Below are 19,602 nucleotides of genomic sequence, written 5' to 3'. Positions count from 1 at the left end.
GGTATGTGATCGCTCAGATAAGCTCCCTTTAACTCAGAAACGCATCTATCGATGTTTAAGTCTTCTCAGTTTGTTATCTTCGCATTCGTTACATGCGGGGTTTGCATGCGAAACGGTACGGTCGATAGTCTGATAGTGACCAACCACCGATGCTATGATGTCGTGTTTTTATTTCTTTTTGGCCAAAGTTATTTAATTTTTATGAAGAGATTAACCACCGTAATTTTTGTTTGTTACTTTGATTTATCGGCCTAGCGGTGAAAAGTGATGTCCTTTTTAGTAGGGACATATAAAGATTATGAAATTTTTTTTTTTATATAGATGGATAGAAGGTTAGAAGAAATGAAAGATGGTGAAAATGAGCGGGTAGAATTTGTCTAGAAGCATTACCATCACATACCAAATTTTTGTTCCTCACGAGCCTACTACTATGAAGTGGTAGATACAGATAGAGTTGCATCTACCACCACACATTAGTAGGCTTAGCGTGGTCCGCCCCACAAGCGAGAACTTGTAGTGCGGACGAACAAAAAGATGGTATGTGATCGCTCAGATAAGCTCCCTTTAACTCAGAAACGCATCTATCGATGTTTAAGTCTTCTCAGTTTGTTATCTTCGCATTCGTTACATGCGGGGTTTGCATGCACTTTGGCCAAAAAGAAATAAAAACACAACATCATAGCATCGGTGGTTGGTCACTATCAGACTATCGACCGTACCGTTTCGCATGCAAACCCCGCATGTAACGAATGCGAAGATAACAAACTGAGAAGACTTAAACATCGATAGATGCGTTTCTGAGTTAAAGGGAGCTTATCTGAGCGATCACATACCATCTTTTTGTTCGTCCGCACTACAAGTTCTCGCTTGTGGGGCGGACCACGCTAAGCCTACTAATGTGTGGTGGTAGATGCAACTCTATCTGTATCTACCACTTCATAGTAGTAGGCTCGTGAGGAACAAAAATTTGGTATGTGATGGTAATGCTTCTAGACAAATTCTACCCGCTCATTTTCACCATCTTTCATTTCTTCTAACCTTCTATCCATCTATATAAAAAAAAAAAAAAAAATTCATAATCTTTATATGTCCCTACTAAAAAGGACATCACTTTTCACCGCTAGGCCGATAAATCAAAGTAACAAACAAATTTTAATTTTAATATTCAAAAATTTCTAACTCTCTTCAGGCGTCATATGTATGTAGTGAGTAATGTCATCAAAAATATTGCCTCAAAAACCTTTGGCTACAACTTTGTAGAAGACAGTTTTGCTCTATTTGCTCACTGGAAAAAGTTTTAATGTGTAAACAATGCAAAAGACACGCTCTAATATTTGATTTAAGATTAATAAAGCGCATTGTTTGATGAGCGTTTTTGCTGAAGACATTATTTATCTATCTCTTATAGTATCTTCGTAATTAATTTTGTCACGATTAAATTCTGTCCTGGATCACTGTTATTGATATGAGATAATTAAACTATTTAGATTTATAGTGAAAATTGTCGTTTTTGTTTTTACGTAATCATGAAAAATATTTATTCACGAATTTCCATCCGATGGCCCATCAGAAGTACTGAACTAAACTGTATCGCTCTGGTAAAATTGAAAAATACTGCCAGCCACCACGATAGCGGAAAGCAATTCACCAAAATGCCAATCAAAGCTCATTCTTAGTTGCTCCTCCTCGAAGAACTCCATCGTCGAAGTTGAATGCACTAAATAATGCAGGAGGACCAGAAGCCAGTAGCAAATCCAAAAGCTCTCAGTGAAAGTGAAGACTGAAGAAGGAAGAATGTTCAGCAGGTGAAAGCTTCCAAACGAAGGCATCGTGCATCAAAAAGAACTGTACCGCGTCGCATTTCCTCTATTTTCCCCCGGTTTCAGTTTAGTTTTTCAAGCAATTTTCACGTCTCCTTCATCCTTCATCCTTCAGATCTTCAGGAAACTTTCCTCCATTCAACCAAACCAAGCGGCTGAGTGAGTCCTTTCATCTTCGCGTAATCTCTCTCTCGAATTGAGGAGCGCCGGAAACGCGGAGTGCAGCCAAGGTAAATTCCTGTAAAAGTGAACAAGTGCGAAGTGGTTTCCGGAAAAGGGGTCTCTCCGAAGAAGGCGAAGAAGCAAGAAGAAGCAGGAAAAAAGTGCCCCTGGAATGCATTCCTGATGTGGGAAACTTTGATGAGAAGCAAAAGCTGTCTATCATCGAAGCTCGATGGATAAAACGGCGAGGAACAAAGGACGAAAAAGTAAGTGTTTTGTATATTTTATTCTCGGTGTTTTATCTTTTCAATCGATTTCGTTCGTTTGATGCTACCGGAGATAGATTTTTTTTATTCCTTTCAAGTCGTGCGGGTAGCCAAGCAATGAGAGATGCGATCTATCCGGCTCAATGGTGTAGTCGTTTGTTTTCATGTGATTTTAAAGCTTTGGATGTAGAATCCACTGCACAAATAATAGATATCAATTCACTTTCGTACGAAAAATTCCAGAAAAATCTGACATTTGGAACCGAGAAAGCAGGAAAAGAAACAAGGAAATCAAGCCCAATTTTATTTCGAAAGCACACTCTGCATCAATAAGAAAATTTTGCACTTTTTTTAAATATGGGCATAGTTTAAACATTTCTCATCAACCTTTCTTCTTCTTCAAAAAAAACTTTGGGTGGTCTTACATCGCAGAATCCGAATTCGGATTTTTTTTCTTAATATTTTCTTACTAGATTAAATGAAATGAACATTATGGTGTGAAGAATTGCATTTTTTTTATTTAAAAAAACTTTAGCAGATGTTTAAAAAAATTTTTTTTGGTCGAAAGAATATCATTTTCGGTATTTCTTTCATAATTTGTTTAACCGCCATGCAATAGAAATTTCAACATATGGAGCTTACTGGAAAATTCTCTGACTAAAACTTTGCCCAAGACGGCAAAGCAGTAGAAAAAGCGAGAAAAAAAGTTGAATCGTCCCAAACAGTGCGTTTGATTTTTATGAAATGAAACTAGCAACACTGACAGATTTTACGTCAATTTTTTTTAGAAATATTATACTTATTTTAAAGTCTTGGAATGTTGTAATGCAATTATCTTAAAATATTTTTAAATAATTATATTAGGGTTACCAGAAATTAGGAGTCACCAGATGTCAAGGTTTTTCTAAAATTTAAATAATATAATGGGGAGCTGTCTTTTTTTTATAACAGTTCATCGTTCAATTCACTTTTTAAATGAAATTTTGACACTATCAATCGCGCAGCTTGTTGTGCTGGAACAAACTCATGCATTTTGTAAAGGAATAAACCTTGCCTGAGGCCTCCGACACCATCTGGATCAGCTACTCGATGCCTTGGCTAATTCATTGAAAAATTTTTTATGCTTCAGCAATTCATATTAAAAAAGCCCGAGTAATAATCAAAATATCAGTTGAAAGATCAGCGTGTTTTTTCCGGAAAAAATCATGTCAATCATTTTATGCTCTCCTGAAAATAGGGTACGTGATTTTGATGAAATAACATCCGTGCAAAAAAGAATGACATTGCCTGGTGGGCGATAATAAACCATATTTTTCAACAATTCTCATTTTTGATCGCGTTGATTAGTTTTAATGAAACTCTGCTTATTACAAGATCAAATAATTTTACATCTTTCGGCAAAATATCAATATTTTTTTAATGTAAATTGTCAAAATTACAGCGAATTTTGTGAAGCACTCCAATATTTTCCTTTTTCACAAGAATAGCTGTATCTTTTTTGTCAGTCGTAGTAAGCCTTCAAAAATTTTAGAGGGTTAGTTGAATAGTTGAACTTTATTTTGTGAAAATTGCTTGAAAAAATCCCTTTTTTTAAGTTGGTTACCAAAGGTGGTAAATCCCGGTTTACGGATTGTATTCCAAGGCACGGCGAGCCACCGCGTCCCCCCAGTTTGCTACTCTGGGTCCATGGGTACAATGGAGAGACTCATGATATACTCCGTGTATACCCCCTACTCCCTAAACTCCACCTGGGGCCGCAGACCTGGTTCCCACCTCGAACTGTTTGGTACACTATGCTTCAATAGTGGGAGGTCTATTCGCGCTAATGCGCTCCAAGGCAATACTCATTAACGAGACCACTTTCAGCAAAACCTCTCGTCTTTACGACTCGACGCCTGAACTCTCCTCTAACGACCTTAGAACCGACATCTCCTCGCAATGACTCGAGATTCTCACACAAACCTCTCCTCTTCGCGACTTGAGGCATGATCTCTCCTCTAACGACTTGAGATTCGACCCCTCCTCGCATCGACTCGAGGTTTACCTCTCCTCTGCACGATTCAAGGTCCGATCTCTCCTCTAACGACTTGAAATCTGACCTCTCCTCGTAATGACTCGAGGTGACCACTTGTACCCGTCCTCTTGTTGATAAGGGGCCTGATCCCTCCTCTTACGACTCGAGACCCGACCCCTTATCATGAAGACTCGGGGTTGACCACACAAACCTCTCCGCATGAAGGTTTGAGACCTGACCTCTCCTCTAACGACTCGAGGCCCGACCTCTTATCTTCAGGGTTCGAAGTTTGCCACCTTGCCCGTCGTGTGCCTGTTCGAGAGCAGCTTATCCTAGACTCGCGCCTGTCACGGCACACGCGCGGGACTTAACGCAACGACTCGGATGATTCCCGACGAAGACGTCATCCTACTTCGACTCGAATGGTTCACCCGGCGTCAAGAGCCACTCTACCCGTGGGTATTCCCCGAACGTAGAATAACCCTTTCCCAACGATTTCCATTGCGCAGAAGGTCAAGTCTTATCCCCGCAGCTTCTGTCGTTGAGAACCGCTCTACTCGGATACTCTCCGAAGGTGGAGCATCCTACGCACGAACGCGGCGCAGCCACGGCATTCGCTACGCAGAGGGTTTTATCTTACCTTTTTAACTTCACACCGTGGGGTCGGACGCACTCTACTCGACAGCCCCCCGTCGATGGGGTCAGTCTACTCCGACCGTTGTCCGGTCTTCTTTATCCTCCTTGGCTGTCAACCCTAGGATTTTTGGCCCGCGGATTTTCCTGCCCGTTGTGTGCCAGATCGAGAGCAGCTTGTCCTGGACTTGCGCCTGCCACAGCACACATTCGGGACTTGGAACGCTACGACTCGGATGTTTCCCGACGGTGACGACATCCTACACCCCTGACCTCCGCTACGCAGAAGATGTTGCCTTATCTTTGTAGCTTCGATCAAGGGATCGGACGCACACTACTCAGATGCTCCCCGTCGATGGAGTCATCCTACACCGTTCGCGGACTGCCGTTGGTTCTAGCTCCTCTACAGGACAGTCATGATCCGGGTGAACCCATCGCTGACCGCATGCCAAGTGTTGGAATCTCCACACATCCTCTGTACAACGTTATCTTTATTCATTCTTTATTCTTTATTGGAGGGGAAAAAGCCCATATAAGTTGGATTGGATCCCTCTCATATGCGCGTAAAAACCCTCATCTTTTGCATCAACAGATTACAATTTAAATCCAAATGATACATCGAGTACTTAAAATTAACACACCTTACAATCTAGCAATGTTTACACAATTAAGTATAGATAAGCCTAAATTACAAAAGCTCTCTGCGAAATTTACGTTTTAATGTGTTTCGGGATAAATGAAAATCAAAAGCTGACGATACGCGATTGAAAGTTCTAGATATTCTAGCAAGTGGTGCATTTTGACCGTAATTGGTAGAAGCATGTGGAAGGACCAGGAAAGATTGAGAACGAAGGTTTCTGGGCCTTACATTAAAATTTAAACTTTCTAAAATTTGAGGACAATCAACATTACCGAGAATGATGTCGGATGTGAAGGATGCATCTAAGACAGCTCGACGAGAAGACAGAGTATCAAGTCCTATAAGATTGCATCTGTCTTCATATGCAGGAAGGTTGATGGGATCGTTCCAAGGTAAGTTGCGGAGAGCGAAGCGCAAAAATTTGCGTTGGATCTTCTCGATACGTTCAATTGAGTTGTTATAATAGGGATTCCAAACGAATGAGCAGTACTCTAAATTAGAGCGAACCAGTGCGCAGAAAAGGGTTTTAAGGCATTGAATATCTCTGAAATGCTTGGTTATTCTGAAAAGGAATCCTAGACATTTGGAGGCTTTGGTGACGACATAAGAGATATGGTCTCTAAATGATAGTTGTTGATCGAACATAACACCTAGATCTTTAACGACGCCGACGCGTGCGAGAGGTGTCTGTTGAATGCAATAGTCGAATTGAAATGTTGTGTGTTTGCGTGTGAACGATATGACCGAACATTTTGTAGCATTGAGGACCATACGGTTGTCATGACACCAATTTGAGAAGGCGTCTAGTTGGATTTGTAGGAATTCGGCATCTTTGGGAGAGCGTATGGTGTAGTAGAGTTTAAAATCATCCGCGTAAGAAATGTGCATGCATTTCAGTAGAAGATTCACGTCGTTTAGGTACATCAAAAATATAAAGGGCCCTAAATGAGAGCCTTGGGGGACACCAGATGTGACGTGGAAAGGTGTGGAAGTATGATCTCCAATCTTTACAGACATGCTTCTATTAGAGAGGTAGGATTCAAGCCACTGAAGTGCAGACCCATATATGCCAAGTCGAGAGAATTTAGATATGGCGATCCTATGGTTGATCTTATCGAAAGCAGCGGACAAATCCGTATAGATGGCATCAACTTGGTGGCGTGCTTGAAACGCACTGAAGATGTACGATGAGTAGGCAACTAAATTAGTATTGGTCGACCTTTTAGGCATGAATCCGTGTTGAGTTTCTGATATGTATGACGAACAGTTGTGAGTGAAGTACTTCAGAATAATAAGCTCGAATAACTTCGATGCTGCACAAAGCGCAGCGATGCCACGGTAATTGGCTACATCGGATTTGTTTCCTTTCTTGTGAACGGGAAAAACATAAGAATCTTTCCAAAGGCTCGGGAATCGGCCACTACTTAGTGACAGATTGAAAATGTGGGCTAGCCCTGGCGATAGAGTGGATGAGCATCTTTTAAGGACAATCGATGGGATGCCATCGGGGCCGGGGTTGGTGGAGCATTTCAGGACAGAGCAGGCGGTTTCCACGGCAGCAGCAGTGATGGTTGGATGAGGCCCAATTGTATCTCGTAGTGGTACATTGGATGCAGCGGCGGAGATTTCAGCATCGCTTAAAGTTTCGTCGGTGAATACACTTTTAAAGTGAATTCGGAACAGGTCGCAAATATCCGAAGTAGTGCTGGCTTCGATGTCTGATATGAACATGGTGTTGGGAAGACCAGATTCATCTCGCTGTTTATTAACATGGTTCCAAAATTTTTTGGGGTTACTTTTCAAGTGGCATTGAATTTTCGCTTGGTGCGCCGCGAACAGAGTTTTATTTAGTGATTTGTATTTATGATTCAAAAAGCGATATCTACGCTTTGAGTAATTGTTTCGATGCTTAGTAAGCTTGTTTAGAGCAGAGCGTTTCGCAGTTTTGAGTTTCTTGAGAGCTGTGTTTGACCAAGGCGGATTGTTAGAAGGTCTAGAAGTTTTGATAGGCACAAACTGGTTGATGGCGTGTGCAATGATATTGGTGAAGGTTAGAGTAGCTGAATTAACGTTTTGTTTATCAAGAACTTCATTCCAAGCGATGGTTGATAAGAAAGCAATCATTGAGTCGTACCTTCCTTTCCCAAAGTCATATGAGGCTGACACTTCAGGCTGTTTGAATATGTAAGTATTGTGTTTGATGGTTATAAGCAGAGGAGGGTGGTGTTGACAATGTTTGACTAGGGCATCAGGTGCATCAAAAACTTGTAGATTTCCAGAGAAAAATTCCGAACTGCCGAAGCATAAGTCGAGCATGCGACCATTAGCGTTAATAATGCTATTTCTTTGGGTGAGGCCAGCAGTACTGTATGCATCCAGAACATAAGAAGAGCTAATAGTCATGGTTGAGCTATTGGAATCGGGGTATAAGTGGCCAGAGGAAGCGAGTTTCCATTTTATTCCCGGGAAATTGAAGTCACCGATGATAAGAAGCTTGTCCTTAGGTTTCATGTGACCAGTGATCCACTCAAGGGAGTTAAGATGTGGGTTGAGAATATTGGAGTCTTGTGTGCGATCAGGCGGAAGATAGAGAACGCAAATATAGAGCTCGAATTGATCCATTGCTACGGATACCCAAATTTGTTCAACTGTTTCAGCTCCTGGGGGTTGAATTTGTTTTGCTTTTAATTCGGATCGCACAGCTAGGAGAACCCCTCCACCGTGCGCTTTGTTGCTATTGGCTGCGCTGCGATCGCATCTAAAGGTAGAGTATATTGTACCAAAGATTTGCGAAGAAAGTGTGTTAGTATTGAGCCAAGTTTCGGTGAACGCTATGAGGTCGTAACACTCATCAGCACAGGCAGAAAAGTAGTTGTTTATCGATTGATTGATACCACCCACGTTCTGGTAGTACATGAGAAGCTGACAGCCCTGTGTGTTGAGAGAACTTCGAGGGAGGTTGATTACTGCTGGAGGTTCACGTGCTGTAGGTTGAAATGTTGTTCTGACGGCGGTTGGTATGGTGCATGTGTTGGATGGAGGTAATATGGCATTTGATGGGGTGGCATAGCCAGAGGAGTTTTTTGTTGACGAAAGACGAATTGTCTGTTGGCGAGAGGCGTCTTCATACGGGTGTATTGCTGGCGAAGGTTTACTAAAAAAGGTTTCACATTGATTCCGGTCGGCCAAAAGGAGGGGATGCAGACAGTTGGTTCCAAGTTCTTAGGTACGCGGATTTTGAAAGAGACGAAGGAAAGCGGTCTATTCGAACGATTGTTGTTCCGAACCAGTTTGCAACACTCGATTAAGGAACGTTCAATTTTAGCTTGTTCGCTGATGTATGAGGTAACATTTTCTTCGGTTTCGTTGGGGTTAAATGGACTAATGTAATACCAGTTGTCAACGTCCTGATTGGCTACTCTAAGTGTTGTGACATTTGTTAATTGCGTTTGGAAACTATTTAAATTCCTGGGATCGTTATAAAGGGTATTCTGTGTCACTAGCTGTGAAGTTGGCTGAACATTATTCAATGCCCATTGAGTGGGGCGAAAGGGTGCGAATGAATATGGTGTTAAATTACTATTGGTGGTATTATCAATTGCGGTATTGATCTGGTCATTAGATGATCGCGGAGTCGTAACGATAGCTGGAGGCATTACCTGAATGTTGGATGTTGCTCTGAGTGTTGGTCTAGGCAAAAGCGGTGGCAGAATGCATGCGTTGCCTTGGAACGTCGGAGTGAGCTGGAGCTGAGGCAGAGTGGCTACGCTGGGTAGTGGCCAACTGGGTGGTTTAGATGGCATTTGCTGGACAGATGTGGAGGTGGAACGTGGGAGCGGCAGACTGTCGTCCACGCACATGGGTAGCGGCGGCTGAGCGGTGGTAGTGGTGGTGCGAGAGAAGGGCGTATTAAAAGCTGCATTTAAGATCTGCGGCGGGTGGGCAGCGGCAGTAGGAGCAGGTACTGTGTGAGCGATGTTTATACATGGTGGTGGATTTGCATAGTAAGCGTTTGTATGCAAGGGTTGTTGAACGGTAGTGGCGGTGGTGCGGGGAACACCAATGCTGCAATCTGCTGTCGTGTCGGGCCCACAGGCGGCAAGTATGGAAGTACGTACCACCGCAAACCTCGGAGAGACAAACACCACATGCTCGGGTGTTTCCTCTTCGTCACCACAATCTGGGCAATATGGTGAAGCCACATGTCCAAACCGGTAGTGGTACTTCATGAAGCATCCATGAACAGTCAGGAATTGCGTCATATAGAAGTCCACTTCACCGTGCCTTCTTCCGATCCAGCTCCCGATGCGCGGGATCAGACGATGGATCCACCTTCCTCTCGTTGAGTTGTCCCACAGCTGCTGCCAGTTGGACATCGAGTCCTCATTGGCGAGATCTCGTACATTGGGTGTGTCTTCGTTGTCGTAGCAATAGACATCCTCCTCAAGCAAAACCGAGATGGGCATAACACCCGCTACTACACAGGCGGCTTCGGACGACATGGTCCGGTTTCCGCTGATAACCCGCATGTTCATCAGCCGCTGAACGCTGCTAAGTCGCTGCAGGTTACAGCTTCTTCCCAGGGCCTGCCTCCAGGCCGCTGCTCCGTACCGCAAGATCGATGTGGTCACACTTGCCTGGATCCGCCTTTTGCTGCTTTGGATGGCCGAGGGGTTCGGCATCATCCGTGTGAGTGCGGCCGACATGGCTCGTAAAGCTGAGCCTGTCGTCAATCAATGGCAATGGTACATGTTTGGGGTGAGATCAGGTTGGTGATAAGCACCATCTCGGTTTTGTGGTGGGCTAGATGCAGGCTGGAGTGCATCCAGCTTTCCACTGCCTGGATAGCTACCGTGGCCAGTAGCACAACCTCGGCTGTTGAGGAGTCTCTCGCCAAGAGGACTACATCATCCGCAAATCCTACGAGTTCAGCTCCCGATGGGCGGCTCGTTCGTAGGAGTTCGTCGAAAGTGATGTTCCACAGAACCAGGCCGAGTATTGACCCCTGTGGAACACCCGCCGAGACCTCTTGTGTTTGCAAACCCCTCGCCGGTCATATACTGCAGTTGAAGATTGTGGAAGTAATTTTCCACAAGCCTATACAGATATGCCGGGATCCTCATTTGGATGAGCGACGACGCAATCGCTGTCCAACTGACACTGTTGAAGGCGTTCTTCACATCCAGAGTGACCACCGCGCAAAAGCGGAGCCCTGTCCTCTTGGTCATCCTGGCTCTGTCCGCTTCCTCGATGACCGAGCGGATAGCACCTACAGTGCTGCGACCTCAACGGAAACCAAACTGTTTCCCCGAGAGTCCGCCCTCGCTTTCAGTGTACCTCTGAAGTTGGTTCTGAATCACCTTCTCCAGGACCTTACCCGCTGTATCCAGTAGACACCGATATGCCGATGGGTCTCCTGGACGCTTACCCGGTTTTGGCAGAAGGACGTGTTTCTGCCGTTTTCACGTGTCAGGGAACACCCGCTCCGCATATCGGGGAACTCCCTGATCGCGGCCTTCACTGTGACGTTCGGAATGCCGTCCGGTCCGGAGGCCTTCCTCGGTTGGAGAGACTTGGCGATCTCGCGAAGTGCTTCCACCGTTATCCGCTCTTCGGCGCTGGTGTCCCAGTCATACGGGACTGTTGGCCAGAGGGCCATCTCTATCCAGACCGAAATGGCAGCTGGCCAAAGATAGAAACGAATGCGCTGCTTCACGAGATTTCATTCTTTATTGAACACAACTGTTTAGTGTATATATATGACTAAGGTTGCCAGATATTTTTCAGCATGTATCCAGGCCGGACAAATCGGGGCAATTTTATCTGGAAAGCTTGCAAGATCCGGGCATTTTATTTGAAAATTGTCGACCGAAAATCGGGCAATATTCGGGAAAATTTTGTAAAAATCCAAGAATTACTCAACAAAAATTAGGAACAAGAATCTTTTAAAAAATTCCATCAACACTTATCAGCAGATTTCCAATCGTATTTATGGCTTCCATAAAACCTTTTTGATTATTTCAATAAAACTTGCTTGTTTATTTGGTTTTCTTTTGTATGATTTGGCAAATAAAGTGAATGAATCCGGGAAAAATATGGCCTTTTTTAATGAAATTTCAACAATGCAACCTTTGCATACCGAAGCGCTCATTTTATTTTTTATTTTTATCAAATGTCTTTATCATATATTAATTTAAAAATAATAATGTCATAGTACCAACATCTTAAGCCAGCCTTTGTTAGTTCTTTAACCTCATATGAAATGTAGTACTCCAACTTTTTTCACTCACCGCCCCCTTTTGTTAAATTTTCGAGCTCTTCGCCCCCCTGGGCAAATTAAATATTTGACATGGGGGTTTTTTAGTACGTACAATCGATTTTTCAAAAAAAAAAAAGTGGTGCACAATGTTTACCTTCTTCCGACTTCCATGTTGATTGTTTACAAAGTACAGTTTCAAAAATTCACACGGGAAACTGACAAAATTTCCGAAACGTGGGCGTCAAGAACTTCCAAATCTGTCTACCAAGAGCACCATAATATTAACAAAAGTATGCTTCAATTCTAAATGAAGCAATCTTTATGCCTTAAAACAGTGGTTTTCAAAGTGGTCCCTACCGCCCCCTTGGGGGCGTTGAGAGCTTCCAGGGGGGCGTTGAGCTCAATTTTAATATTTGGGGGGCGTTGGAAAGGCTCAGGGGGGCTATGAGGTCCTAATTCACAATTTCACCAGAAGAACGTATGTTTGGAATAACAACGAGTAGGTTCGATGCAAAACATTGAAATTACGTTACAGAACTTAACATCAGGTTCAAAACTGAAATATCTATAATTTCACAGAGCTGCAAGCTAAATTTTGTTCCTGAATCTCAATAGTTTTTTCCTTAAAATGTATCTAAAGATTTTTTAAATTGTCACAGATTTTGTATTTTTGCGTTTTGATCTTGTTTTGTAAGATTATTTTGGATTATACTGAAAAAGATTAGTTTTTGATGGCAATGCTAGATAATCTTCAAAATGTAAAGTCTCAAAAAATCTGCTAAACAGAAAAAAAAAATCGAAAAATCTGTGTAAAAAGACCTAATCTGTGATTTGGTGATAGATTTGTTGGAAAGAAAATATGGAAGAATTTTTTTAAGTTAGTGCTTTTTTATTTTAAGTTCTTATTTGTTCATCTTTATTTCAATTGGTTCAAATTATCTATTGTGCCCTTTGCCATTGATACAGTTCTAACCTCTTCGGTTATTACGAACATTGCCAGAATTCATGTATAAGAACCTAAAATTAATTTTAAGACCCGTTAATGCTGCCTAACTTCGAACAGGATTCAAATTCAGATAACAAGAAATAATTCGCCGAAAACTTTCGGCTTGACAGTAATTCATTTGTATTCAATAATATAAATTAATATAGAATTGAATATAGATTTTTGTTTACCAAAACTAAAGTTTGATTAGATAGATATGCAAGATAAGATTTGATATCAAAACAAACTTATCAATCAGTTTAAGTATTTGTCCAGGAAATTTTACATAGAATGAAGTGTTTACTGGAGGTTTGAGGCAATCTTTCGATACGTATCCTGGCCGGAAAAAGCATCTAAAAACCTTGCAAAATCCGGGCATTTGATTTCAAAATTGTCGACCTAAATCCTGGCAATATCCGGCTAACCTTTTCAAAACCCAGAAATCACTCAACAAAAATCAAGGAAATAATGAAAAAAAAAATAATTTTCATCAAATTTCATAGACAGATTAAAAAAAAAACTTTCATGATTATTTTATAAAACATGCTAAAAAATATAATTTTGAAGGCATAAATGAAAAATTTTTACATCACAATTGGTTTTTTTTGTTTGATTTGCCAAAAATTTTTGAATAAATCCGGACAAAATCCGGGTATATTTTAATGTAATCCAGGCAGCCGGATCGGACCGGACTGTTCCCAAATTTGGTATGACATATCCGGGAAAACACAAATAAAACCGAAAAATCTGGCAAACCGTAACTGGGAGCCGAAAAGGTATAAGTGCAAAAAAGTTCATTTCGATAAAACGCGGTTTTAAGATGTTATGTTTGGTAATTTTCCATAAACTTTTCGAAAATTTGCGTTTTTCCTTCGAACAAAATATTAAATTCTAAAAAATCTGAAAAATAACGAAACATAGTTTGAAATATGAAGCATCGTCTGACATTTTTAAATCAAAATCAACTTTTTCTAAACTTATAATATACCCTACTCCTTCGCCTCTGAGGGGCTCATATAAATTTGAACGAATTTTGTGTTAAGTTCCACAACAACATAAAGCCAAAAGCTAATGGTTTAACAAGTTCATCGCCCAAAATAAATCTCGGAGAGTTAAAGTAAAGCAAGAGAGCTCCAGATTTACAACGCGTGGCAAAACTGAGCGGCTATCTTGCGTAAATAAGACCCGTTTATGGGTCCCATGGCGACAAACGTGTTAACAACGATCCAGAATATATTTTTTTTTTAGATTTTCTAAAAATTTGCCCAGGGGGGCGTTGAGCTTGCAAATTTTGAAAAAGTGGGCGGTCGGTGAAAAAAGTTTGAAAACCACTGCCTTAAAACATTCATTCAATGCCATTCTATTGAGTTAACGACACTTTGAAATATTAGATAATTTTCCAAAATACAAAAATTTGTGCTGGATAACCCGTATTAGTGCAACACAGCAAACCACTCTATGGATGAATTTAACACTTAAAGGTCCAAGATAAAAACAACAATTTTTTTTTTCTTTTTTTCCGGTATTTTCATCCTCGCGGATGATTCATCCCTTAAGAAACAACAAGTCGATCCATCAAACTCAAACAGCAATTCCCAGCTTGGAATTGCGCCAAATTATGTAGTGTAGAGGTAACTTTAAATTTTAAATTTTGTCATTTCATTGCCCTTGTTTATCTTAAATCCTCTCGGACAACTGGCTTTGTTGCAAATTTGTGGTAAATTTGAACTTTCTTAAACTTTTAAGCTTCTAAATTCTACAAGTTCTATTTATTTTGATTGACTGAATTGACAGTTAAAGAATCAAAAAAGTAAATAAAGTCATCAGACTGAGATCAATTAATTTTTTTAACGTAGAATTTATCCGCTGAGATAGAAAAAAAAATGCTGATAACTAAAATTTTACATACGGAATAATGATTTTTGTTGTTGTTTGTTTGTTGTAAAATAATTCACAGTGTTTGAATTTGTCAGAAAAAATAGTTTGGTAGAATAGTCTAAAATTCTCTTAAAGAAACAGTTTCGAAACCATAAATTCCCTCCGTCTGCCTGCCTGGCTGCCGATCTGGGTCAAGAGCGCTCTCGGCCGGCTTATTGGTCTTGAAATAGCGAATTAATCCTCAGAGTCGGAACAAAACAGAAGCAAGCTACCGACTGAAGTGGCTCACACTTTGCCACCCGCATCCATCCATACAGTTCGTCAAACAGCAGAGTGGTAGCTTTTCAAAGCAAATTTCATTCGGAAGAAATCTCAAACCGTGTAACAAGGATACACATTTATTTTCTGCCTCCTCAGTCAGTACTAATAACATCATCATCATCACTCAACCATCATCATCATCATCATAGTCGTCGTCATCAGCAGTGACAAACGGTGACTAACGAGCTATGTATTTCATTCTTTTTTTTTTCATGTGGCCCCGATATCGGACCCGGCTTTTCTGAACCGGCTTGTGATTGAAGCTTACGTGAAAGAATCCTTTAGAAGGAACCAGCCAATGTTATTTTGAGTATTGTCAATATTTTAGCTAATGTTGCCTATTACCATCGAAGGCTAAGGAGGCATTCATTATTTTTTAAGTTTGAACAAAACTGTTCTTTAATTTGGAACATTTTGAACGTTCAAAAAAGGGGACAGTGGCAGTTTTGAGCGTAAAACCTCTTTATCATCGAATATCACAATAGATGTACCGTCAACTTGGATAAAATGTTACATTTTTCTACTGCAACGATTTCTTAACATCTCCAGATATTATCATAAGGCTTATGTATGAACTCTATTTATGAACCAAGTGGCTAGTCCCCACGAAGAACATGTTGGATAATTTGATTTTGATTTTGGTAGATGCGATTATGTTTCGGTTGCTGCTGCGTTAGTTTTGACAAATTGAGACTCTCTGCAGGCTGCCGAAAACGTGGAATCCGCCATTAATTTATTTTAAGTAAAACTATATTCCGTTTTAAAACAAATTGTTCCTTTAAAACGTAAAAATCGTTCCAAAACAACAAAGAACGCATGGTGGAACTCCGATTTAAGGCGACTAAGGAACCAGCTACGTAAAGTTCGCAAAAGCTTCAACAAGAACCGCACAGAAGCTCTCAGATGTCACTCAGATGGGAAATGAATTCAAACATCTAAACGACGTTCTCTACCGACAACATATCTCTTGACTCGAAGAAAACCTTAAACGAGATCCATCATCATTTTTAGAGCATTTTAATGGTAGAAAACATAACGTCCTGGTACCCGTAGACAGTGATGGTAAATTTCGCCCGTCACGCTTGACCCGACTAGTTTTTTTTCATCAAACGGCTGGCACTGTTCTCAATTGACGGAGCCTCACTACTCGCATGACGGATAAAGCACGACAACAATCAACATTTTTCCATCATCGACTGGAGAAATTTTGACCATGTGTAGGAGCTACACATGGTCAAAATTTCTCCTGAGAGTGACTGGCAAATTTCTTCACACTTCGATCGGCTGCTGACGGCAGGTACGACTAATTGAACGACTTGCTGGCAGAGAGCAACAATAGCAATAAAAAACTGAAAACGAGCTTGCTGGCAAGAGCAACAATAATAATAAACGCGTTTCTTTTTCATCATCGGTCGTTTGAATGCGATTGCTTGACTGGGTTATTATTTTAGCTTCAAATGAATGGGGAATGAATGACTGGCAAACGAAGTGACTGGTCGTTAAGGAACAGTCAATTGAGTTTGACGGACCAAGAGGCTTCACAGTCACAGCTTCACGCCTCATGATGATGACTTTTGCCAAGCCTGCCCGTAGATGTAAATTTCAATGGTGCCTCCAATCAAGCCGAGTCGGTCAATTTGTTCGCGGACTTTTTCCAAAATGTGTACTGTTCTGTTGATATTGATGCAGACTGCAACTACCTTGCATCGTTGCAATCTTACGTTGTAAATTTGCCTTCAGCGTGCTTCACCGAACAGAATATTCATGAAAAGTTGTCCACAGTCGATCCTTCTAAAGGTTCTGGTCCTCCTGGTACCTCCCGCTCTTCTGAAACATTGTGCTGCATCTTTATCCGCCCCAATTTGCAGTATCCTTAATCGATCGGTTACCGAAAGATCGTTTCCTAATGCATGGAAAATTGCGGCTATTTCTCCGATACATAAATCCGGAAATGCTCACAGCGTGGAAAACTACCGGCCAATATCGATTTTATATTCAATGTCAAAGATCTTCGAAATACTGATGCACGAGCGAATGTATGCCGCTGTTAAACTTTTAATCTTAGAATACCAACATGGTTTCGTCAAGAAATGGTCAACAGTTACAAATTTGATGTGCTACGTAAGTTCACTGAATAAAAGCATGGAGAAAGGTTGCCAGGTGGATTCAGTCTATATTGACTTTGCCAAAGCTTTCGACCGTGTGCCGCACAAAATACTGGCCGCAAAGTTGAATCGACTAGGATTCCCGGCTTGGGCACTCGAGTGGATTGCGTCAAATCTAACCGACCGTCAGGCTTTCACCAGAATACGAAACACGCGCTCACGAATGTTCGCCACACCGTCTGGAGTTCCTCAGGGGAGCCACCTCAGACCTCTGCTATTTATAATCTTCGTGAATGACCTGTGCTCAACACTTCAGTCCGATACACTCCTCTAAGATTTTCCGGAAGATTCATAACACTGTTGATTGTTTGGCTGACATCGCTAGACTAGATGAGTGGTGCCGCTTAAACGGAATGCTAGCAAACGTGAAGAAGTGCAAGGTTATAAACTTTTCTCGTGCACGAAGAACGATCCTTTTTGACTACCAACTAACCGGAGTAAGGCTGGAGAGCGTGAAGTCTATTCTCGACCTCGGAGTGAAGATCGACAACAGGCTCACATTTGCTGAACATGTCGCGCTTACTTCTGCAAAAAGATTCGCTGCTCTCGGATTTCTGCGTCGCAACACCAAGGATTTTGATGACGTTTACGCATTGAAAGCCATATACTGTGCATCAGTAGGTAGCATCATGGAGTACGCCGTCCAGGTGTGGGCTCCAGTTTAGAGGATACAATGCCACCGTCTTGAACGAGTTCAACGCTGTTTCTTAAGATATGCTCTACGACGTCTTCCCTGGAACGATCCGATCCAACTACCGCCGTATGAGGAAATGTGTGCACTGATATGCCTAACCTCACTCGAAAAGCGTCGCATCGAGCTGCAGTAAGGTTTTATATTCGACACATTGACCAACTGTATTGACTGTGCTTACATTCTACAACGTGTTAATAAATATTAACACGTTGTAGAATGTAAGCACAGTCATTACGCCTGACCAACGAGAACACTTCAACAACGTCAGTTTCTTTCAATACCTCACCACCCTACTGCTTTTGGTCAAAACCATCCTATTGACAAGTGTTGTGAACTTTTTAATTTAGTGTATCATTTGTTTAATTTTAATATGTGCAAACGTCGTTTTAAATTAGGTTTAAGCAGAATTTCGTAGTTTTTAAGTTATCAGTCTGTACGGTAATTTAAACCAAATACGAAATAAATAAAATATTGGCATGCCCGTGCAAAGGATCAATCCCTAGGTGGGAGGGGGGGGGGGGGGGGGTTGGATTAAATGTTTCGAAAATCAGATTTAGCTGGAAATAATTATTTATTTTCATAGTAAACAGTCTAACGACATGACTTGACGAAAAAAAATCCTAAAATTCACTCGGTCCATGCCAACCGTTCTCCAATTCCTCGGGCACCCCACGTTCGCCAGATCACGCTCCACTTGGTCTAACCACCTCGCTCGTTGCGCCCCCGCTCTTGTTCCTACCGGATTCGTAGCGAACACCTGTTTTGCAGGACAGTCGTCCGGCATTCTCGCAACATGTCCCGCCCAGCGTATCCGGCCAGCCTTCACCACCTTCTGGATACTGGGTTCGCCGTAAAGTCGCGCGAGCTCGTGGTTCATCCTTCGCCTTCACACTCCGTTCTCCTGTTAGCCGCCAAATATGGTTCTTAACACTCGTCGCTAGAATACTCCGAGTGTACGCAGGTCCTCCTCGAGCAATATCCATGTCTCGTGCTTGTATAGAACAACCGGTCTAATGAGCGTCATATACAGGTTACACTTCGTGCGAGGGCTAAGTTTTCTCGACCGCAGTTGCTTGTGGAGTCCATAGTAGGCACGACTTCCGCGGATAATTCGCCTCCGGATCTCACGGCTGGTGTCATTGTCTGCGGTCACCAGTGAGCCGAGATAGACAAAGTCTTCGACTATCTCCAGCTCGTCGCCGTCGATGGTGACCTTGTTATTACTGGACAAGCGGGTTCGGTCGGTCTCGGATCCGCAGGCCAGCATGTACTTCGTCTTGGACGTATTAATCATCAACCCAATTCTTCCTGCTTCGCGTTTCAGTTTGCGGTAGATCTCCTCCACCGCCGCAGATGATCTGCCGACTATATCAATGTCATCGGCAAAGCAGATAAGTTGACTGGATCTGTTGAAAATCGTGCCCCGCATTTCGCCCACCGCTCGTCGAATAACACCTTCTAGCGCCACGTTGAACATCATGCAGGATAGACCATCACCTTGTCGAAGCCCCCTGCGCGATTCGAATGAACTCGACAATTCACCCGAAATCCGCACACAGCACTGCGTTCCATCCATCGTCGCCTTGATTAGTCTGGTCAGCTTCCCGGAAAAGCCGTTCTCGTCCATGATTTTCCATAGCTTGTTACGGTCGATCGTGTCGTATGCGGCTTTAAAGTCGATGAATAGATGGTGCGTAGGGACATGGTGTTTCCGGCATTTTTGGAGGATTTGCCGTAATGTGAATATCTGGTCCGTTATAGACCG

The 19,602-nt window shown here is 42.1% G+C and overlaps 1 protein-coding gene across 2 annotated transcripts in view; it reads left to right on the top strand.

Annotated features, from left to right (window-relative positions):
• Nucleotides 1–19,602, top strand: part of LOC129754509 (RING finger protein nhl-1) — a 168,326-nt gene that overhangs the window by 8,982 nt on the left and 139,742 nt on the right. For both annotated transcript variants that reach the window (XM_055750624.1, XM_055750623.1), the window contains exon 2: nucleotides 1,936–2,248. The gene's annotated coding sequence lies outside the window, so the exon portion shown is untranslated. The remainder of the gene's footprint in view (nucleotides 1–1,935; nucleotides 2,249–19,602) is intronic.

The sequence above is a fragment of the Uranotaenia lowii genome, chromosome 3 (assembly GCF_029784155.1).
Source record: "Uranotaenia lowii strain MFRU-FL chromosome 3, ASM2978415v1, whole genome shotgun sequence".
Classification (NCBI taxonomy): domain Eukaryota; kingdom Metazoa; phylum Arthropoda; class Insecta; order Diptera; family Culicidae; genus Uranotaenia; species Uranotaenia lowii.
This window is presented reverse-complemented; position numbering and strand designations above follow the sequence as displayed.